Raw genomic sequence first — 17375 nt, 5'->3', positions numbered from 1 at the left:
AGAGAAGGAGACCGTCATGGTTCGCACTCATACTTCCCAGCCTGGCTGTGTCTGCGCATCTGAGACACTTCAAGGTGTATCTCGCGGAGCACCCACGAGGACTCCTTGAAGGCAGAACTGTTGTTGTTTACATTTTGCAGATGAGGAAACTGAGGTTATTGGAGCAGAGAGTCTTGAGGATGCTTTTGTGGGTGGTGTGCCTAGGAATTCCCCTTTGGGGTCTCTGTGAGAGATCAGGAGCATTTAAACTGCTTTCCAATGATTGGGAATGTCAGAGTGGTGTTTCTTTTGAAGCCCTCCCCCCAATCCCCCCGCGGTGATGAGACTGGGCCCCGAGGCTGCCCGGTTTTATTCGGGTTACAGGGATTATAACAGCAACCCCAGCGACCGGAGCAGCTTTCACAGACTGAGTGCTCGGCACCTGTTCAGTGGACATATATTGCCGAGACCCCAGTACCCAGACTAGCTCCACAAGATGCAGTGGGACAGCAAAGCTTTGCTGGACTCATTTCAGATGAAGAGACTGAAGGTCAGGGAGGTCCCAGAGCTTGCCAGGAGGGACCCCCGCGTTTCTGTGGCTTGAGAGCCCAGATTCTCCTCACCAGCTCACCCAGCTGCTTGAGAGACCCCTCGGGAAAGCTACAGAGCATGGATCCTCCCTCCCCCCACCCTCCACCAACTGTTCTCAAGTCTCATACTGAAACCCAGAAGCCTTCTAAACTGAATCTGCCCCTTCCCCACATTTTCCTTGCTTACTAAGAAGCAGAAGTTGGCCGGAGGTAGCTCGGTCTTGGGGAATTTGCACTCTTCCAGAATTGGTGGTTTCTGGGTGTGACCTGGTTCAAACCTTCCTTCTTTGTCCTATTGGTTCCCACTCAGAGAAATCTCTGAAGTGGATTTGGCCTTCCTATATGATAATTGGCCAGGTTAATTCATATATGCAATTGGTCACTGTTGCTTATCTCTGCAACGGGGCGCCTGGCTCTGGGGGGTTTAAGCAAGCATCTCAGAGAGGCCAGGGGTTAGAAACCCCAGATGCTAATAGTTAAGAGCTTGACTCTACCACTGAGTGACCTTGGACCTCTTCTGACATCTCTGAACCTTGGCTTCCTCATCTGTAAAATGGGGACATGTGTGTGTCAATCTTCATGCCTGGCTGCAGGTGGGGAGAAGGAGGTCAAGCTCTCTCTTTAAAAACAAAAACAAAACACATTTTCAGGGCACCTGGGTGGCTCAGTTGGTTAAAGGTTGAACTCTTGATTTCGGCTCAGGTCATAATCTCGGGGTTGTGGGATCGAACTGCGTGTCAGTCTCTGCACTGGGCGTGGAGCCTGCTTAAGATTCTCTCTCTCCCTTTCCCTCTGCCCCTCCCCCCCCAATTTCCACAAATAGCATAAAATTTTTATCCTTATGCTTTAAGAAATGTTGGTTAAAAAAAATCTGTCCAAACACGTCTGAGCCCCTGCTGTGTGCCCAGCATTTGCACTGGGCCCTTGGAAGACTGGATGGTGATATCCCACTTGAGGGCATGTCATGCACGCTAGGCACAAGTGAAGAAACTCTTTACCTGCTCAGGCTGCCCTAACACAACCCCTGGGATGGCCTTTTCCTGGGTGAGGAGAAGGTGGCCCAGAGAGGGGAAGTGACTTGTTGAAGATCCCACTGGGAGAAACTGAGAGGCCAGGCTTTGGATGTGGGCACTTTGTTCTTAATGAATAGAACGGAGCCCCGCTTCCAACAGGGGCTCAGCTCGGTGGGGGAGACACACCCTCAGGACTTTGAGTGCTGACCATAGGGCACCAAGCTTTTAGGGCATAAAGATGAACCAGAGGTGGTTCCTGCCTTGGAGGGGCTACATCTCCTAGGACAGACCAATGAAAACACCTGGCGGACCAAGGGGCACACAAGCCTGTGTAACTGATCCATCCCAGAAAGAACCACTGGGAAAACTCCCATAGGACCTTGCTTTAAAAGCCCCCTCATTGGTGCATCGACATCAGAGTTCTAGGCCCTTTGCTGTGGCTGAGGCGGATGGTGCATTTTTTTACATCTCAAAACAGACTCCTCTCGTGTTGTATTTGAAGCCCAGTTTGGGGGCGCCTGGGTGACTCCGTTGGTTGGACAGCTGTCTTCGGCTCAGGTCATTATCCTAGGGTCCTGGGATCAAGCCCCGCATCGGGCTCCCTCCTCAGCAGGGAGCCCGCTTCTTCCTCTCCCTCTGCCCCTCCTTCCCGCTTGCTCTCTCTCTCTCTCTCTCTCTCTCTCTCTCAAACACATAGGTAAAATCTTTTTTTTTTTCCTTAAAAAAAAAAAAAAAGAAGCCCAGTTTACTTGGCCTTCACTGAAGTGTTCTCGTCCGCGGTCTTGAACTAAGGTCTCCAGCTTCTTTTACTCAGACATGTGACAATCATTTTTATGAAATCACTGTGTCCCTCCCCCTCCCAATCCTGTGCCCAAAGTCTCAGATGGAAGGACACCTTTCAGTGGCCCTGAGCTCTGGGGTCCCCACCACCACCAAGACATCTTCAGACGGGGGAAGCCGGTCTTGGCAACGGGCTGCAAGGTGAGATTGTCAGTTGATTGCGAGTCCTCTGCATCCACCAGACTTCAGAGCCCCGGGTCTTCAATCTTTGAGTGCTCCTGGCCAGTACCTACAAGGCCTCACACCTCCTCTGGGTATGGGGTGGAGGTGGGAGGGGTGGAGGGATGGAGGGCAAGGGTCAGCCTAGAAAGAGCAGGAGAAGCACCAGCCCAGACCCACGTGCCCAAGATGGAAAGGAAGGTGCCGGGTGGAGGGAAGCCGCACTGAGAGGCCCGTGCCCCATCTTGCAGCTTTCTACAAGAAACTCACGTTCCTCTGTGGCTGATTTCCACTCTGCTCCCCTGAAAACCTGCAAACAAGAGCCTGCACATCATCCTCAAGGACAGCTTTTGCCGAGAACGTGGCCTGAAGAGCATCCAGCGAGGACCTGGGATGTGCGCACGGTTGGCCCTGCCCCGTTGTCCTTTGCTTTCCGGGGCCGCCTGAGGCGGCCCAGCGCTGCCACCCGTGGGGGCTTATCCCTGCACCCCAGCACCCCAGCACCAGCAGGGCTGGGAGGGGGCTGGGAGGCCCCCGCCTCATTTTAAAGAAAATATGGGAAAGCAGGTGCCACTGCTGAAAAAAAAATGGAGACACTTGCCCTCCCTTCGGTACCTCAAAGTTCTAACTGAATTCCTCTTCCTCTCTACACCCCCGCCAGAAAAGTCCCGCCTGCTGTTATTTGCCCCAAGGCCCATGTTTGTCCAACAGGCAAACTGCATTTGGGAAGTAATGTAAGCTTTCACATTTGAGGTTAATCAAGTGCAACAAGGATGCCTGTTCAAATCCCATCATCCTCCCCCACCCCCGCCACCCCGGAGAGTCTGAATGAGGGCAGTGGGTCGATAGAATCCCACCCAAAGTGAAGAAACGGGACAGTGTGTGTGTAACTCGCAGTGGCCTGGTCATCAGTAAAGCCATGGTGACCATGGGAAATTGCAAGAAGCTGTAAACAGCACGGAGCCCCCCCGCAGATGGCTTTTGAGGGCCCCCCAGGGAACCCAGTTTGGGAACCGTGGGGCTAAGCCAACTAGGATGGAGGCGCAACTCTTTGACAATCCCACAGCCACTCCCACTTCCCCATGGAGGGAGTCCTCACGCAGCAGGGTGCTCTGGAAAGCTATTGAGACATCGTGACTCTGCTGGTTTTTGCCCGTGTGACCTGGGGTAGATGGCTTTCCCTCTCTGAGTTTCTGGGTCTCACTGCCTCCCTCCTGGGTTGTGAGTGCTCCGTAAGGCCTGGGTGTCTTTACTGTTGCCATAACCTCTTGTTCAGGTCTCCTGACTTCCCACCCCTCATGCCCTGACCGTGTCACTGGATATCTGTGACGAAAGCAGGTGCAGAGGGCTAGACGGCACCTGGAGCCCTTCTGAGAAGCCATCTGTGATGGGATAGGGAGCCTGGAAGGGGAGGGAGGAGCCCAGGAGCGGGCAGGCTGGGGGCACCTGGAGATAGTAGTTCTGGGGTGCATCTGAGCTCTCCTCAACTTTAATATGCCCCAGATCACCTGGGGATCTTGTCCGAATGCAGATCCGGACGCAGCAGGCCTGGGCAGGGGCTCCCAGGTGAGGCAGCTGCTGGGGCTTCACTCTAACCCAAGGAGGAGGCCAGGCCACCGGTATCTGGGAGAGATGGCTCCAGAAAGGCCTGAGAGCCCCAGGACGTCCATGCCTGGATAGACGATGCAACATGAGGGTAAAATTATGTTTTCAACAAAAGAAAAGCCCTCTGCCTCCTAACATGTAGAAAGATCTCTCTTCCCACCCCCACGCAGCCCCAGGGGCCCGAAAGAATGTGGTTTTCTCAGCACAGCTTCCCTCACTGAAGGGGGTGGATTCGCTCTTAAAAAGTTGCCTGTAAAATGAATTTTTCTATATCAAATGCTGTTTTCCCGCGGTTCGTGTTTTAAGACCAGGGTAGCGTTCCCACTGAGAAACCTCCAACTCGGGCCTTGGCATTGAGGATTCGACCCTTGCCCACTCTAGGGGTGGGGAGAGCACAGCCGGGCGCATGTGCCGGGGGGCTACGGAACCCAGGAGAGCTGGAGCTGCAGAATTTGGGAACCAAAATCTAAGCCCTAAACAGTCCCCTAATGGTCTGATGTCCGTGGCCAGACACTGGCCTGGCACCCCTGACCAGTACCACCGAGTGTTAGACTGGTGAGACTGGCGGGAACTAGGGCAAACCAGCCCCTCAACTGGGAAGGGGGCCCTGACAGGCTGTCTGTCATGGCGGGCCAGCCGCCATGTCTTTGTGTAGAATATCATAGGCCACACTCTGAATGTCAGGCTGGGGGTGTTTTTGTTTTTACCCTGGGCATAATCCTTTAATGTACTCAAGGAACTTGCTGTCATGACAATTTGGCTGTGTTTCCCAAAGAGCGCTCTGAAGCTCTGAGGCCAGAGTTCCACAAAGACTCCTGAGAAATGCAGGGCTAGGAGAAGGCTAGGTCTCCTTGCCCAGAGGGGTCTGCTGGGATATGCCAAGGAGCACTGGGAATCTCAAATAAGAGACTCAAGTCATGGTCTGCCCGCAATGCACAGACTGTGCTTTTCCGGAGCCTAGTCTGGGATCAGTACTCCATAAAGCACACTGCGGGAAGCAAGTCCTCATAACTAAAAAGTCTCCCCGTTCCTGTATTAGTTACCTACAGCTGCATAACAAATCACCCCAAACTTAGGGGCCGAAGACCATAAGCATTTATTCTCAAAGTTTCTATGGGTAAGGCATTGAGAAGTGGGTTAGCCGGATGATTCTGGCTCGTGGTCACTTTTGAGGTAGCTGCCAACGTGTTGGTGGGGGCTGTGTCATCTGACAGCTTGACCGGGTCTGGACAATGGGCTCCTCAGATGGTGCACTCACAGGGCTGGCAAGGTGGAGAGCTCAGTTCCTTGCCACAGTTCCTTCCCTGTAGGGTTGCTTGAGTGCCCTTACAACATGGTGGCTTCCCCCAGGGTGAGTGACCCCAGAGAGCAAAACTGAAGCCATGGCGCCTTTTATGACCGAACCTTGGGTCATTTCTGCGGCATCCTGTTGGTCACACAGGGCAGCCCTGTTCGCTGTGGGAAGGGCCTATGGAGGTGTGAACAGTAGGAGGTAGGAATCTTCTGGTGACCATCTCGAAGGTTGACTGCCCAGTCGCCATCACTTCAGTACAAGAAGGCCAGGAAGCATGTCTCCTTTGCACAGTCGGGGTCTTACCATTGAGTGCCAGTTAGTAACTCTGACAGGTGAACCTGCTAACCTGTGATCTAGGGAGGGGAAGAGCACATCAACCAACCAACACAACAACAGCATCCGTATTCATCCAGCCCCCTTTCTTGAGCGCTCTCCGTGTGCTGGGCGTGTCACGGGCATCATGGCACTGTGCAATCCTTGTCCCCAAGCGGTAGGTGCCACCACTATCTCCAGGTTAGGCCACTCCTTTCTATGATGTGCCTAAAATGAGATGATTTTGTGATGAGGGCTATAGTAACACAAGCAGGTCTACCTTCTGGAAGTTCAGAGACCCCGGTGAACCCATGTGGAGAAGAGTGGAGAGTAAACTTAGGATGGATAAACGGATAATAAAGAGGTGAGATAAAATCTTGATTTCATGTACATGAACAAGGCGTGGGGTCAGGGCGAGCCAGGGGAATCTTGGGAGTACCAGAGCCTCACTGCTGTGAGAAGTGGTCCCATCTCTAGACTGGGAGGCAGGGAGGCCGAGAGGTGAGGAGCATGGACCTTAGGTGCCTGAGATGCCTGCATCCCAGGCCTGCTCATTTGCTATTAGCTGTGCGACCCCAGGCAAGTGACTTCACGGTCCTCAGTTTCCCCTCTGCAAAATGGGGTGATGCTGGTGAAGCCCTCACGTTGTATTGATTCCGAGAGATGATCCCTGGCCCAGCATGAGGGCTCTGGATTGCTTTAGCCTGACAAAGCTGGTGGCACTCCAGGTTCAAAGAACGCTTATAGAAGCATCACTGCCTGGAAGGTGCTTGCTCTGTGACCAGGAGTGGACTTGGAGCCCCAAAACAGACATCAGCTGTTGTTTGGGTTACCCCTGGGCTGGAAGGAGCTCAGCCTCTCCTTCTGTTTGGGGCATGTGCAGGCGTGGAGCCTGCCCAGCCCCTTCCTGTCCTGTTGGGGCATGATTTCAACAGAGGGAGCATCCTGGGTGTGTTTCCCCCCCCCCCCCCAGAAATCTCAAGCCGCTGAGCAGGACCTGGGGAGCTCTGGCTACATGTGTTGTCCCAGCAAATAGACCAGGCATGGACTCTCAGGAAACGAAACGCGGGCACTGGTTCCTGACCCCTCAGCCTAGGCCTGGGCTGACGGAGGGGTTTGGAGTGGCAGGTGCCAATGGCAGGTCTTTGGGTCAGACTGACCTGGGAGCACTTTGGCTCCATCCCTTGGGGCTGTGTGACTCCGGGCAAGTGCCTCAGCCTCTCTGGGCCTCAGTTTCTCCATCCCCAAAATGTGGGGATGGACTCCCCTGCTGGCCCGCGGTCCATTCTGAAGAGCCTGGGGCTGGCCAGGAGGACACAGAGCCTACGTGGGTGTGCACGGGGTAAGTCCAAGGACCCCCCCTTCCTCTCCAATCAGGGCAACTCCATTTTCATCTCCTTGGTATGTCAGTGTTCTAAGTAATACTTCATTAAAAAGAAGAAGAAGGAAAAAGAAGAAAAGAAAACACGTCCACAGTGAAAACAGTACGGTCAAGAAGTTTCCTACCAGCTTACTCTGTCCTCTGGCTCATTCCTTCAAGCTCTATGGGAGCAGAGGAGTAGACTCCTCCATGAGCTGGGTTTAGTGACTGCCCATTTCCAAACGGTTCTCGGTTTCCTGGGTTTGGGGGTCTCCTCTGTGGTGCCAAGGTCACGGGCAGGCTGGTCTCCTCCCCGGACACATGTTGTGGGCATGCCTGCCCCTCCGCCCCTGTGCCCGGGGCATACCCACCACGGCCGGCCCAGGTCCGCCACACCTGCCTCTCACGGAAGCTGCCCCTGGGTCTGTTCCTTCACCTGGGAAGTGAGGAGGCTGTGGACCTGATGATCTCTCAGCTCTTCTTAACTTCAACGCTCTAATTGCTGCATTTATTGAGGTCCAGCTGTCTGCAGAGCGGTGTCTGGGGCGTGGAAGGGGCCAACTACCACCCTGGTAGGAGGAGCCAACATGCGCCTGTGGCCTCTGGCCGGCCTGGGGACAGCACGGCTCAGAGTGGCCACCCAGGCCCCAGGAGAATCCAGTGCCAGGCCCGGCTGCCAGGCTGCCATTTGAAATGTCTCCTGTTGGTGGCACTTTGGCGTGGTTCAGGTGTTCTGGTCTTAGAGTGTATTTGGTTTGTACTTGAAAACATGTTAGCTCCCTCTCTCTGTGAAGATTCTGTTTTTCACTCGAAGGAATCATAGGGCCTGGAGCTGGATGATTCCCCAGGTAGAACCCATCCGTGGCTCCTTACTGCCCTCCGAAGACCATCTAAGCCTGGGAGTGGCCCTAAGGCCTTCCGGAACCTGGCGAAGGCCAAGCCCTCCCATCTGAGGGCTCTCCACCCCTTTACCCTCTCTCCTTCAGGCACACAGACTAGAACATGCCCACCTCTCCCTCCCTCTTCTCTCTAGAGCCTCATGCGGGCTGCATCCTCTGCCTAGAACACTCCCTCTCCTCTTCTCATGGCTCCCAAAATGTCACTTCCCCCAGGAAGCCCTCCCTGCCTCATTGAGCCACTTTAGTTCATGCACAGGCTCACCCTGTACTTCTCCTTTGTAGCACTCATCATTGTAATGATGTAAAAAAAAACTCCTCTTTATTTGACGGCCCTCCTTCCCTTCCCCGCCATACCAGAATGTGGGCTCCGTGAGGACCTCCCTGTCTGATTACCCAGGTCCAGTGCCCAAGGAGAGCTCTGGAAATGTCTGCTGAGTGAATCCATGACTGGAGACAGCCTGTTGATTAAGGTTCGTAACCCAGGGCCAGCCAGGGCTGCCAGCGATTCACCTGACCAGCTCACTCAGAGCCCGGGCACCCCGGTGGCCACCCTGCTCCATCCTCCCGCCCCAAGGCTCTGCCTGCAAGGACAGAAGGGGTTAAGTGTTTCTGGCGGCCTCGTGCTGTGTCTGCGGCAGTTCCCTCTTCCAGGGCTGCAGCAACCGAGGTTGGCGAGGAATGTTTGCAATGCGGAGCTAGAAGGGAGGGCGGGCTGGTGGAGGTGGAGGCCTGTGGAGGCTGGCCGGGCCAGGCTCCCCAGTTGAGCAATCGCCGGGGCCTCAGCCGGTTCCTGTAACTCCGGCCCCTCCCGCCTTTTCCCGCCCTGCCGGCCTCCTCCGCCTGCCTGCCCGGCAGTGGGGGCGGCCTGTGCTGGGGAGCGGGAGAAGCGGAGGGAGGTGGAGGGCCAGAGGCCCAGGGAGCTAGGAGGCCAGGGGCGAAAGGGAGGGGCTTCCAAGGAGAGACAGAGAAGGAATATGGTTAGCGCAGCCACCTTGGTCCAGAGAGGGCAGGGCCTTTGCCCAAGGTCACACAGGGAGGCCCCACTGAACCGGACCACACTCTGGATTCAGCCTTTTTTCCCCCATGGCACCAGGCTACAGCTCCACACAGCACGGAAGTCACTGTGCGACTCAGATGGGACACTGTCTCCACCGAAGGCAAAGACCACTCCCCACCCCCCAGCCCTGGCCTGGCTCTTCAACTCAAGCCCTAGAGGCTCAGAAAGGAAGGTGGCTTTCACTGGCCTGGGCGCACCCCCCACCCCCGTCACCGCCCTGGCATTGCCCACTGCTTAGCCTGTCCTGGGGACACTGGTCACCTCCATTCCTCACCTCCGGGAGTGTGGAGTGAACGGGTGGAGGGCAAACTTGAGCTGGTTCTCGAAAGCCCGCTTTCCTTCCTTATTCCCAACCTTTTCAAGGAAGGACCTTCACGGGTACCGCCCAGGCACAAAAACGGATTTCTTTCTCCACAAGCACACGCCTTCTTTGGGAGACGCAGCATTCCCTGGCACCCCAGAATGAGCCCCGGCACCCCAGAATGAGCTCCATCCACTGACAGTATTTACAATGGACCGTCTGGGGAGGTGGCCTCTATAGTCGTTCAGAGCAGATTTGTATCCCAGCTCCCACCTCCTTCCAACTTTGTGGCCGTGGCACGTCTTACTGAGCCTCAGTTTCCTTCTCTGTAAAGTGGAATTAAGGGAATTAAGGGAGAGGGTGGGTGAAATGGGCAGCAGCAGGCTGTTTCCGCTAAGGCTCTGGGCCACTTGCCTTGCCCGGTCCCGCAGACATTCAATCCGTTTGGGGCTTGCTCAGGGTGTCCCCCCACCCCCCATCCAGGCCCTGGGCTTTGCCTAAGCTGCCAGAGGATGATGGGCTCGGGAGCCCTCCGAGGCGCTGCCTTGGCCACATCTGGTGGAAACAGCAGCGGAAGTACTGGGACCCCACATGTCTGGAGGGTGGGGTAGGTGATCTGTGTGAGCTACACATTCCTATGGGAATCAAACACCCTGTTTACAGGTAAGGAGGCTCCAGAGAGGAGTGACTGGCCAGGCCATGCAGACATAGAGAGGGATTTTAACCTGGAAAACCACACCAGTAACACCAAGGACCCTCCTACACTCTGTTCTGCCATCACTTATGGATTCCTTACTTCATGCCAGGCAATGGCTGACCTACTTTAATCCAACAACATACCTAAGAGGGAGATAGATTGAGCCTCATTTTCCCCCCCAGGAAACAGAGAGGTTGATGTACTCACCCAGGGTCACACAGCTTGGAAGGAGCGGAGCCTGACTTTGAATTCAGGCCACCTGCCTCCAGAGCCTGTGCTCTTGGCCAATCTTCACACCTGGCTTGGGAACCTGGCCCTGCATAGAGGGCTGGGCCACTTGGCTGAGTCCCTTAAGCCCCAGAGTCACAAAGTGAGGGAAGAATCTTCAGCACCCACTGGGGGTGGGGAGGCGCTGTGCTAAAGGATCACTGCCACGGGGTGAGGGTGAGGGGAGCTCGGAGGGGCCAAGCCTCTTGCTCTAGGGCACACAGCCAGCTGAGCCAGGCCCCACGCCCAGGCTGATGGGGGCTCCGCGTCCCTCCCCGCTCCCTGTCCGCGGTCCAGCGAGGCCCCGGCCGGCAAGGACCCCCACAGCCGGCTGGGCTCCAGTGGAAAGATGGACAGATGACGGCCGCCCCCTCCCAGGGCCTGCGGGCTGCGTGGCTTCGCCACCTCCTCCCGAGCAGGTTTCCTTTAAGAAACCAGAAGATTGATTTCCTGGCAGGCTCTGCGCCGAGGAGCCCGTCCAAATGGTTTGCATGTCTGCATTTTTTACTGCTCCGTTTAATATGTATGCAAATGCCGGCCGGCTGCGCCCGCCCGGCCGCACAGTCACACGCGGCGCCCCATTAAAGCGGCCGTCCGGGCGCGCGCCTCCTTCCAGGCGACGGGCTCGGGCCCTGATAGATGGGGTGCGGGGACGGAGACAAATGACGGGCTTTGTAATTTCTTTTTCACTCTTTCGGGGGGGGGGGGGGGGGGAGCGGCTCAGACTGGAAACAGCAGAGATTTAAATATATGCAAAATTGTTTGGGGGTTGGTGGGGGGAGAAACCTGAACGCGGGAGAAAATTCAGCGTTTCCTCCGTGGGAGTCGGGCTGGAGGCTGGAGGGGGAGCCGGAGCCCCCACAGTCACCTTCTGGCGGAGAGAGCGGCTTTGCTGCTGATAAGCAGGCACAGTCCTACGGGGAAGCGCTGCTTCAGCCGCAGTGAAAAGGAAAATGCTGGTTTTTTTCAGCCCGGTTTTCCCCGGGGTTGGGGGGGGGGCACCGGCGCGAGGTATTCCCATCCCACCCCCACTCTCTTTTCTGGGGCTTCCAAAGCCTAGCACTTTACAGGTATGATGTCCTTTAATTCTCGCACTAGCCCCATGGGGTAGGTCGCACCCATTGTACAGATGGGGAAACTGAGGCTCTGTGGAGAGAAGCCCTTTGGGAAGGATTGCAGAGTGAATGCAGTGGGGGGGGGGATTGGGACTCTCAGACCCCTGTGTCCTTGACCCCCACGGCCCTCAGCCATCTCTTGCTTCATGGCGTTTGCCCCCCAACCATGGAGTCTGCCGCCGCCCTCCCGCCCACCCCATTGCTCTCCACTCCCCCAACCCCGCCCCAGCCTCCCTCCTACCAGCCCCCTCCTGCCTGGTAACACAAGATCACCTCCAACCGAGCCTGAGAACTGAGCCCCAATTTTTCAAAATATTGTTTAAGCCTAAAATTCGACGTGTGCGTTTCGAAAGAATCTTTCCTAATTTCTCAGGATTTCAGGCGTTGTGGCAGCTGGGGGGCAGCCTGGAGGATCGTGGGAACACAGGAGCGGTTCGCAGAGGGGGCTGCCGCCTCAGGAGAGGGCTGTTCTGGAGCCGACCGCAGACCGACTGACAAGAGTTTTACGTGTGCGCGCGCGTATGCGTGGGTGTGTGTGCACGCGCATGTCAGCGTTGGTGCCTTGTGTCGGTGTGTCATTCTGAGCGTGTCAGGGTGTTCCTCTGCATGCCAGTGTGTGCTCAGTGCGAGGGGAGGACGGTGTGTGTCTGCGCACATGTGTGTCAGTGTGCATGTGTGTGTGTGTCCATGTGACGGCAGCTGAGAACTCTTGTCTTTGGGCTGTAAGCAGATGGGGTGCCAATTTCCCTGAGGGTTTCCGTCTCCCCGTGGTTTAGGCCTCCCTTCTCGGGAAATGGGGCCTCTCGCCTCTCCATCCCTACCCGAATCTGCTCCCCTTTCCAGAGAAAGCCTCTGCGGCCCCAGCAGCAGAATGCGGGGGTAGGACACGGCGCCAAGCAGCCGTGAGGAGTGAGGGGGTGAGGGTCCAGAAAGGCTGAGCACCCCCCAAGCTCTGCCTGGCTGAGGACTTTGATCACTGGGGGGATGGGCAGAGTCTGCTGCCTGACCGGTCAGCCTGGGAATCCTGGGCGGGAAGTCCTCTGTGGGTCTGTGCGTGTGCCCACCCCTGTGCGAGTAGGGGTGAGCAGGGCACTAGGACAATCCAGGTTTTCCTGCCCTCCTCCCTCTCCCTCCCCAAGGCCCCGGGCCAAGCTCCTTCCTCCAGGGCCTGTCCTCCCTGTGGGTGGGCCTCATTCACCCCCAAGGCCTCACCACCGAGCCCCACCAGGCAGTGACCCCGGACCTCCCTCAACTCACCTATGTCCTGAGACACCCCGCCCTTCTTCCAGGTCTCCTCAGGGTGGGTGTCCCTTCCCTGAGCTGGCCCTAACCACCATCAGCACTGTGGTGCCAACAGGGATTGTTACATGGCACTAGTTTCCATCTCAGAGTCAAGAAAGTTCTTTCATTGAGAGCGTTTTGAATGGACATGCACACTGCCTGTGTCTGAACACCTCCTTCCCTGGGGGCCTTCCGAAGCAGCCTGTAAAGCCAGCCCTGCCACCCATAGGCCCGAGGAAGCCCAGAGAAGCAAGGGTGGCGAGCCTGGGGAAAGGGGTGGAGCCCCGGCCTCTGATTCGTATGTTTGTGCAATGGCCTGTTGAGGTTGAGGTCTTTCTCCTGCTAGAGGAGGGTGGGACCTGGGTCTTCACTAGAGCCTCCCCCAGAGCTCCCGGCTCCTGGTAGTGGCCGCACGGTAGACAAGTGTGAGGAGGGACGAGTCAGTGCACGCGTGGATTTTGGCAACACGAGGCCTCCTGCCCTGTGGCCCCCTTGGGGTCCGTGCCCTAACTCTCCAGCTGGTTGCGGGGCTGCTGTGTGTGGACCAGCTGAGTCAGGCCCTCACCCCGGGCAAGGGGCCACCGAGACTCTCGCTGATCTTGCTGACGGGGCTGAAAATGCATCTGCATCTCCCCCTGCGACCCGCCATTACTCATGGTTGGCATTTATCCCCAAGCAAGGGCTGACCCGCAGAGCAGCCCGAAGCCTCCCCTGCGTTCGGAGGAAGGGGTGGCTGGAGGCGGGACTGGGAGAACGCACGGCAGGAACTGTGAGCAGCTGATCTGAGTGCAGTGACCATATTTTTCTGAGCTGAGAAATTAGGACACAGGATGTAGCTGAGGGTTTTCTCACATTTGTCTCATCAAAGGTATGAAAGTTAAAGCTTATTTAGCTATGTGGGGAAAGGATAGCCTTTGTTGAAAAAAAATCCGAGTTTCCAAAGTCAGGGAGATTCTGGAAATTAATAATTCAATTTGAATGATATTTGGGGGGCACCCGGGTCAACCCTGTTGCTGGAGCTTGCACTATAGCAAAGAACAAAACAAGCATGATCCTGGCCTCATGGAACTCCTGTGGGGTGGCTGACATTCCTCAAGTAATTGCACAAGTCACATGTGGGAAGTGCTATGGGGTGGGGGGTGGGGCAAGCGGTCCCAAGTGGATGGGGGTGGGGGTGTCCAGGAAGACTTCTCTGAAGAAGTGATGTTTGAAGTGAGACAGGGTCTTTTAGGTTTGTTTTTGAAGGGATGGGAGTGGAATTGGGTGGGGGAAACACATTTCGGGCAGGAGGAAGAGCACGTGCAAAGGGCCTGTGGCAGAAAGGAGTGCTGAGGGTCAGAGGGCCAGGAGGGAGGCCCAGGTGACTGGAATGTGATGAGTGAGGGGTAGAGGAGGTTGGAGATGTCGGCAGGGGCCAGTCCAGGCAGTGCCCACCAGTCCATGAGCATGGTGGACTTTCTCCTGCCGGCACCGGGGAGCCATGGAATGTTTGACACAGGCATGACCTCACCATTCGTGTGGATGTTGTGACAACGAGGATGACGCTGGCAATTCTAGAAAGTCCTTAGTGAGTGCTTACGGTGTGCCAAGCACCATTTCAGCCATTTTCCAGAGGAGAAAGTGAGGGCCGGAGGGGGAAGGGGGAAGTGACTCATGCAAGGTCACGCAGCTGGTGAATGGCAGAGATGGACCCAGACTGAGTCTGTCTGGCTCCAAAGGCCCTGCTCTTATCCCACACCCAAAGCTGCCCCTGTCTGAACGTGAAAGGCCAAGAGACATGCAGATGACACCCGTCCCCTCCTTGCCCCATGCCTGGCTATGGCGTTTCCTCCACTCTGCTCCGTGGCCCAGGCCAGGGTGGAGACTCCAGGTCACAGAGTCAGCCAGCGCTGGAAAGGCCCAGCTCAGTTCCCGTCAGGCCTAGCAGGGGGGAAGTAGAGGTTACAACATTAGAGGCAGAGTTCTGAAGTCCCCCTGCCAGGGGGGTAGGGCCTCCTTCTTAGCCTGTTCACTGGGGTGCGGGGCACACTGCATCCCCAGGAGCAGAGCCTCACTCACCTGTTTGGGAGCTGAGGACTTCGAGATGTGGCTACAGTATCCCCAGGAATGGGGCAGCACCCCAATCCCCTGCTTCCTCTTCCCGTGGAAGCGGGTCCAGAGGATTGGACCACCATGGACTCACCAGTGGCATTTAAAAAATTCTTCTTTTTTTTTTTTTTTTGCATTTAAACAATTGTTATTCCCCCAGGGATTGTCAGAGAAATGAAAATCAAAAGCACATGAGATACTACTTCACAGAAACTCACCAGGGTTGATGAGGACGTGGAGAAACTGGAACCTCGTGCCACGATGGTGGGAATGGAGGATGGTGCAGCCACTGTGGAGGACGGTGTGGAGTTTCTTCAAGAAATTAAAAATAGAATTAGCATACGATCCAGCAATCCCACTTCTGGGCACAGACCCAAAAAAATTGAAAGCAGGGGCTCAAGCAGATATATGTCCACCCGTGTTCACAGCAGTGTTATGCACCAGAGCTGAAAGGGAGAGACGACCCGAGTGTCCATCCGCAGACAAATGGGTAAACAAACTGTGGTCGGCACATGTAATGGAATATCACTCAGCCTTAAAAAGGAAGGCAGTTCTGGCACCTGCTTCGGTATAGATGAACCCGGAGGGCGTAATGCTAAGTGAAATAAGCCAGACACCAAAGGACAAATACGGCGCGATTCTGCGTGCGTTGGGCCCCTAGAAGGGGCGAATTCAGAGAGTCAGAGGGTAGAATGGTGGGGGCCAGTGCCTGGGGGGAGGGGAAGTGGGAAGTGAGTGCTTAATGGGGACAGAGTTCAGCAACGTAACAAGCGTTCTGGAGATGGATGGGGGTGAAGGCTGCACAAGATGGTGAATGTACTTATGACTCTTGAACTGCACGCTTCAAAGATGGCAAATTTAGAAAAAATCCTGGGACGCCTAGGTGGCTCAGTCGGTTAAGCATCTGACTCTTGGTTTTGGCTCAGGTTGTGATCCCGGGGTCCTGGGATGGAGCCCCGCGTCGGGCTCCCTGCTCCGCGGGAGGCCTGCTTCTCCCTCTCCCACTCCCCCTGCTTGTGTTCCCTCTCTCGCTGTGTCTCTGTCAAATAAATAAATAAAACCTTTAAAAAAATTAAAAAATAAATAAAAAGAATCCCTAGTCTAAGTTCTTTCGGGTTGTCACTGGTGGGCTTTTTTTTTGGTTGCATTTATAAGAAAAAAATTAAACTACTAGATGGGGGTTGTCTTTGGAGCAGTTAAGAGTCACAGATGCTGGTGTTCCTGGACAAGTGACTTCACCTCTCTGAGCCTCACTTTTCCTCATGGCGCCATGCAGATAATGATGTTGCCTCCCTCCTGGGATCACTGAGGATTCCATGATATTCCATGATGTCCCTGAGATGGTCCTCCCAGTGGCCGGTGTTCGGTGAGCACTCAGCGCCCAACAGCCCTTTGCGCTGGCAAATACTCCTCAGGTCTCTGGGGTTTGGGAATATGAGCAGCACGGGCTCTGGTCAGTGGAAATAAGACCCCTTGCCCCACCCTGCATGTGGGGAAATTGAGGCCTGGAGGAGTCAAGGGACTTGTCGAAGGTCTGTTGGCATCCCTGGAACCAGAATGTGGTTTTCCAAATCTGTATCGGTTAGCAAGGCTAGGTTATGCTGCGGTAACAAATGAGCTCCATATCAAAGTGTCTCAACACAACGAAAGTTTGTTTTGCATCCAGCACAGTCTGGTGTGAGTCCAAGGGTTCTCCAGGGCAGTTGCCCTCCAGGTGAAAGGCTGGCTCTGTTTTGTGGTACCTCCATCTCCGGGGCACTGAGGCAGGGAAAACAGCATCCCATCACTTCCTCCCTCAATTCACTGGCCGGCACTGGCCGCATCGCCTCCCCCTCCACAAGGGTGGGGGGGTCCCAAGGAGGAGGGAACTGGCTGTGGGTTGCTACTATCCTAGTGGGATGAAGGCCAGTAGGAGTTCATGCTCACAGGTAAACTGAGTCAAAGAGAAAAGGGTTTAAAGCTGGAATGATTCCTTCCCCAACCTGAGCCCCCAGCTCCCTCCTGGAGCATCCACGCTTACCCTGTGGATTCTGTGAGTTTGCAAGCAGGGTGTGTACGGAGGTGTCCCCCTTGAAATACAAAGGAAGCCTTATTATTCTTTTTCACTCCTTGAAGAAGCAGGCAGGTGTTTGTCATGGCCTCTTGCTCTTGCATCGGGCAGCGCCTTCACATTTATATAATCAGTCTCCCTGGATGAGTGTCTAGGTGGTTTCTAAAGTTCTGCTATTATCAACAGTGATGCAATGGGTTTCCTGTGCATCTTCCCTTGTCACCCGTGTGAGCGTTTCTGTGATATAAATTCTAAAAATGGAATCGCTAGGTCAAAGGACAGGTGCATTGAACAATATGACAACTCTCTGGCAGCAGGTGCTGCCTCCAGGGTCAGGAGGAGCTTTTAAGAATAGTGGCTAATGGAGCCCAGTGAGTTCCGGGGACCAGGCTGAGTTCTCCATCCCAGGGACGAGTTTCCAGATGAGCCACTGAGGAGGGGAAGCCCTTGCCATCTTGACTCTGTGAT

At 55.4% G+C, this 17375-nt stretch overlaps 2 long non-coding RNA genes across 6 annotated transcripts; one reads left to right on the top strand and one right to left on the bottom strand.

The window, feature by feature from the left end:
* Window positions 1-2451: 2451 nt before the first annotated feature.
* Window positions 2452-15157, top strand: LOC112836459 (uncharacterized). Of its 5 annotated transcripts, none has more exons than XR_003211488.2 (4): window positions 2452-2563; window positions 2833-3315; window positions 4113-11047; window positions 15018-15157. It is a non-coding gene; the product is annotated as an uncharacterized lncRNA (long non-coding RNA). The 5 variants fall into 5 exon arrangements; XR_012382170.1 differs by having other exon boundaries at window positions 2833-8521; window positions 9145-11047; XR_012382169.1 differs by having other exon boundaries at window positions 2833-11047.
* Window positions 11566-17034, bottom strand: LOC141374949 (uncharacterized). Its single transcript, XR_012382171.1, has 3 exons — window positions 16878-17034; window positions 15076-15169; window positions 11566-14689 (listed from the first exon to the last, which is right to left on the bottom strand). It is a non-coding gene; the product is annotated as an uncharacterized lncRNA (long non-coding RNA).
* Between the last annotated feature and the right edge of the window lie 341 nt (window positions 17035-17375).

This window comes from Callorhinus ursinus, unplaced genomic scaffold, assembly GCF_003265705.2.
Source record: "Callorhinus ursinus isolate GAN/ISIS: 27379988/994484 unplaced genomic scaffold, GSC_fseal_2.0 scaffold24, whole genome shotgun sequence".
In the NCBI taxonomy this organism is placed as follows: domain Eukaryota; kingdom Metazoa; phylum Chordata; class Mammalia; order Carnivora; family Otariidae; genus Callorhinus; species Callorhinus ursinus.
The sequence above is the reverse complement of the archived record's forward strand: the minus strand, read 5'-3'. Positions and strand labels throughout refer to the sequence as shown.